At 42.1% G+C, this 5539-nt stretch overlaps 1 pseudogene; it reads left to right on the top strand.

Moving 5' to 3' along the window:
* The first annotated feature begins 4719 nt into the window (after positions 1 to 4719).
* Positions 4720 to 5204, top strand: LOC114612749 (annotated as a pseudogene).
* Positions 5205 to 5539: the final 335 nt, after the last annotated feature.

The following is a 5539-nucleotide window of genomic DNA, read 5'->3' as shown; positions in this document are numbered from 1 at the left end:
GTATTCTTAACCTTGTATATCTCCCAGGCAGCCTTGAGCCCTGAGTCCTCACTCTTCTGTCCTGGTGTTAACAGTCAATTATCTCAACAGCTGTTATCTATCAACGGTAACCCTTCCCCCCCAAAAGAGACCTCAAAAGCCAGTGAGAGGCTGCTCTCTCAAATTCCAATTTAGGATGGGACAGCCCTTTTAGCCAGTCTAAATAAAGCTTGCTTAATCAGACAGTCGTGGAAATGTTTTTTTCTCAGGTCTAACAATAGAAATTTTAAGGCTAGCTTGGGATATGTAAGACCGTGTTTCAAAAAATAAAGCAAAAATTGACTACAACTATAAAACATTAAAGATATGTGTCCAAAGTAGTCTTAATCTGAAGAGTGGATTTTGTAGATACTCATACACAGTATGACTTTGCTTCATCGATCCAAGAAGTAAAACTTTGCTGCTTTTGACAGTAAAATAGTGATTGTAAACAATGTCTCCTGTTTCCTGAGGTGAAGTACACTAACCTCAGTGTCTTAGAGTTCCACTGGTGTGATAAATCATCATCCCCAAAGCAGGTCATTGAGGAAAGGGTTTATGTGGCTTACACTTCTACAACACAGGACATCACTAAAGGAAGTTAGAACAGGAACTCAAGCAGAGCAGGAACCTGGAGACAGGAACTGATGCAGAGGTCATGGAGGAGTGCTGCTTACTGGCTTATTCAGTCTGCTTCCTTATAGAACCAGGACCACCTGCCCAGGGCTGGCCCCAAACACAGTGGGCTGGGCCTGCCTACACTGATCACTAATTAAGAAAACGCCCTACAGGTTTGCCTACAAGCCGATACTCTGAAGATGTTTTCTCAGTTGGAGCTCTCTCCTCTCCAATAACTTTAGCCTTGTGTCAAGTTGACCTAAAACTAGACAGTACCACTGACCCGATTGGCAATTTGACACAGAAACACATCACTGTGAAGCCACAGCCTTTCCTTTCTTTTCCATCCCTGAGATCACACATAAAGACATCACAATATAAAACATTTGTGGAACGTAAAAAGTCCCATGACCTTTAAAAATTCAGACACTTACAAATCCAGGCTCTTTAAAATATCCAGTCTCTTTTAAAATCCAAAGTCTTTTAAAATCGAATGTCTCTCAACTATGGGCTCCTATTAAAATCAAAAATAAGTTTAAAATCTCCTTACTTCAAGAAGGAAGAACCACAGAGCACAGTCACAATCAAATCAACCAAAACCAAACTCCGACTGTATAAATAATACAGTGTCTGCTGCCTCAGAGCCACTCACAATCTTCTGAGTCCCTCCTAAGGGTTTGGGTCAAGTCTCTGGCTTCAGCAGCAACACAACCTGTCTTCCAGTACCGGCTGACTCTGTAGCTGCTGCTGACCTTGCTGATCATCTCATGGCACTGGGCATCTCCAAAACGCTGCCATCTTCTACTGCAACTGGCCTGTATTTTCACCAACAGCCTCTCTGAGGCTCTCTTCTTGGTGCCAAGCCTCAACTTTTCTGCATGACCCCTTCAGACCTGCTGAGGCTGCACCTTCATCGATGGCCTCTCCCAGTGCCATGACCCCATACTGCCTCAAAACCAGTACCACCTGGGTAAACCCTACACTACCAAGTTCAGCTGTTTACATGAGGCACAACCCTTGTGACCTCTCTGTGTGTGAAACCAAGGGGATTTCTTAGAGTGGCTTGCAAGCTGTGGTCCAACAGTGCTGTCTACCAACAGAGATTCCAAGAACCCAGTAGTTGTTCAGTCTACCAGGCTGGATGTCTCAACTGATCACCAGTATACACCGGAATCCCAAAGAAGTAGGCTCTAATGCCTGTGAAGGAATGGACTGGCCAACCAGACTGAGGACAAAGCAGGCAAAGAACTTCCTTTTTCCTTGTCCTTTATATAGACTTCCAGCAGAAGGTGTGGCCCAGATTAAAAGTGGATCTTCCCACCTTAAAGTTCCAGATTAAAAGTGAGTCTTCCCACTTCAAAAGGTTTAATTAAGAAAAGAATAATCCCACTGTGTGCCCAGCCACTGGGTTTTAGTTAATTCCAGATGTAGCTAAGCTGACAACCAAGAGTAGCCAGTATACTCAGTGACTGAGAAGCACAGTACTACTATAAACCCATCTTAAAGCACGATGTAGTTGAATGTGAACTATATTTAACCTCGGAAGGAAGAATATAATTTCCTGTGTGGACTCAAAATGACCTTTTTCATCCTTTTCAAATCTGATACAACTTTTAAAAATCATTTTGTATCTGTTTCGGGTCTACTAAAACTCCTTAAGATCTTTTGGAAAACTTTATATACCAGTTAATGGGAATGAATAACTGTATATTTGAGTGAATATAGCATAAAATGTCATCATATAAGTTAGAATAAAAGCGTATGGACTTGCCTTCTCTTACTTGAAAGGAACGAGCCATCACCAAACACTTTTACTAAATCAAATACTATAGAAACCGAAAATGTTTCTATAGCCTGCTACCTCTCACCCGCTCTTGTGAATGATCAGCCTGTCAGTCACATGCTTCTTCTCAATCTTATCTTCCTCTGTATACGTGTGGGTGGCAGTATACTCGGTTAGCTGTGTCTCCTCAGGTGCTGAATAATGACAGCACAGAGCAATAAAGCTGCAAGGGCACTTAGATGTCACGTGATCCACTGGAGCAAGGATCCGTGGTAATTGCAGAATTTGTATGGTTATCTTCCTCACCCCCTTCCAAAGTGTTTTTCACGTGTGCCATGAGACCTCAGTGCAAGTAGGTAAAGTGCTCAAGAGGCTCTTGAAGATGCTGGGAAGCCCTGTTTCTACTCAGTCTTTACATGGTGTGCATTTATCATTGTGGCATCCCAGAAATGTTTTGAGGAGCAAAGCTTTAGAATGAAGCCAATTTCAGTTCTTAATCTGTTGTACCATCACCTATGAACCCCAGGAATCTATTTTCCTCCACCTTCGACTAATATGCTCATCCCTGTCTCCACCACCATTGGCACAATGAATTTACCAAAATGCAAATCAGTTATCATTTTATACCACCTCCACCATCACCAGTATGGTAGCTATAATTGTCTACTTGACACAAGCTAAATTGTGGTAAGAGAGCTTCAGTAAGGAAATGTCTACCTTAGGTTGACCTGTGGGTATGCCTGTGAGCTGTCCTAATTAAATTAATTGATGTGGAAAGCCCCAGCCCACTGTGGGCAGCACCATTCCCTAGGCAAGAACTCCTGCATTGTGTGGAAAAACTAAGCTGAGTGCAAGCAAGCTAGTAGGCGTGTATTTACTCCTCTTGGCTCTCAACTGTAGATATGGTATGACTAGCTGTTTGATATACTGCCTTGACTTACCTATAATGACAGATTATAACCTTGAATTGTAAGCTAAAATAAGCCCCTTTCTCCATTAAGTATTTTACCATAGCAATGGAAAAGAAACATTCACCAGCCTAGACCAGGCCACCATTCTCTTTCTCTGAGACCACAGGAGTCTATACCTGACAGGTCACCCTGCTTAAATCCTTGTTCCTCTGCCCTCTGTTGCTCATGCAGTAGCTGAAAGAAGAAACCACAGTGTGGCACTGCCCTGCTAAGATTCAGCAAGGGTCTTTCTAGCCTACTCCTCAGTCCAAGCCTTGTGCTTCACCACTGCCCACTGCCTTGTGATGTGAATGCTTTCTCTCTCTCTCTCTCTCTCTCTCTCTCTCTCTCTCTCTCTCCCAGTCAGGACCTTCACACTTCTGCCATGATATTCCACCTCACCACAGACATAAAAGCATATGTCCCGAGTAAGCATAGTCTAAAACACCTGAAGCCACAAGCCATTTCCTCCTTTATAAGTTATCTGTCTCACCTACTTTGTTAGAGTAACAAAAACTGGCTTGACCAGATCATTCATTCTACAACAGATTTTGGGCCCAAGGTAGTTTTGTTAGAGCCCAGAAGCAAAGTACTCTTTGTAACAAGAATAGAATATGTTCCAGGTAACTCAATATTTGGAAAAGGGTAGCTGGGCGTGGCATTCCCAGAACTCAGGAAGTAGAAGTGGAAGGACCAGAAATTCAAGGTCATCTTCAGCCAGCGTGTATCAAAAAACAAAAGGTCTGGAGAGATGGCTCGGCAGTTAAGAGCACTGACTGCTCTTCCAGAGGTCCTTAGTTCAATTCCCAGCCACCACATGGTGGCTCACAGCCATTTGTAACAGGACTGATGTCCTCTTCTGGTGTGTCTGAAGACAGCTACGGCATACTTATGTATACATACAATAAATAAATCTTTAAAAATTAAAATTAAAATAAAATAAAAATTTAAACAAACAAACAAAAATGCCAAGTACTGGCTTGTACTCAGTAAGGTTAAGAAACCACGTCCTCTCATGAGGTCATATAGAAAAAGTAAGTTCAATCTGGGCTACCTCTACAGCTTTCATCTAAAGAATCTACTCTCTATTCCTCCCCCAAATGTCAGCTGATTTCTGCATCTCTCAGGAATAAATCCTAAAAGATCTTTTCTAACATAGTCTTTTTATTCAAAAAAACATCTTCCAGTGTCTGCTTCTTGCTGCCTTAGACTTCAATCTCATCAGATTTCTCACCATTCAGACACAAAGAATGCCTTCCCATTATGCTACCTTTACAGCTACCATCAATTCCACTGAAATTAGCAATAAGAAAATAATGAAGAGGGTCTTTCCCCAGCAGTCTGACAGCTATCATCATGAAGGTCAAGCTGTGCAATTTCAGCAGGTATAAGCTCTACCCTGGACATGGGCAGTGCTACACCAGAACCGACTAGATGGTTTTCCAGTTTCTCAGTGCAAAACGTGAGTCTGCATTTATTTCCAAAAGGAATCCTCGACAGATAAACTGAACTGTCCTCTACAGAAGAAAACGCAAGACAGGACAGTCAGAAGAAATTCAAAAGAAAAGAACTGCTGTGCAGTTATTTAACTCCAGAGAGCCGTCACTGGTGCATTTCTTGCTGATATTTCTTGCCAAGAGGAATCAGAAACCAGAAGTTAGGAAAGCTCAGTGAAAGCAGGCTATAAGGGCTGCCAAAGAAGCAACAAAAATGCTAAACAGGCATCAAAGAAGACAGCAATGGCTGCTGCCAGGGACTCTTCAAAGGCAGCACCTGAACAAAAGCCTGTCAGGCCTATGGAAGTCTCTGCTCCCCGAGTTGGTGAGAAACGCTAATTTGGTAGATCAGAGTTTAAAATAAAGATCTGTCTCTAACTCAAAAAGAAAAAAGAAAAGAAAAATAAAAAAATACAGAAGAGGAAAAGGCAGCATGTGTTGAACTCCTATTGAGTATTCTACATGTGCCATACCATCTAAGATACACAACAGTCCGTGAAGTAGATCTTAGTCTTCATTTGCAAAGGAGGGTAGTTACGATAGTAAGATTAAGTCCTCTGAACAAGGCCTCACTTACTCAATGGCAGGACTGGCACGCATGTTTTTTCTTTCAAATTTATTTTATTAATTATTTGTGTGTGCACACATGCACATGATGCACGTGAGTGTGAGCT

The sequence above is a fragment of the Grammomys surdaster genome, unplaced genomic scaffold (genome assembly GCF_004785775.1).
Source record: "Grammomys surdaster isolate TR1022 unplaced genomic scaffold, NIH_TR_1.0 62, whole genome shotgun sequence".
In the NCBI taxonomy this organism is placed as follows: domain Eukaryota; kingdom Metazoa; phylum Chordata; class Mammalia; order Rodentia; family Muridae; genus Grammomys; species Grammomys surdaster.
The sequence above is the reverse complement of the archived record's forward strand: the minus strand, read 5'-3'. Positions and strand labels throughout refer to the sequence as shown.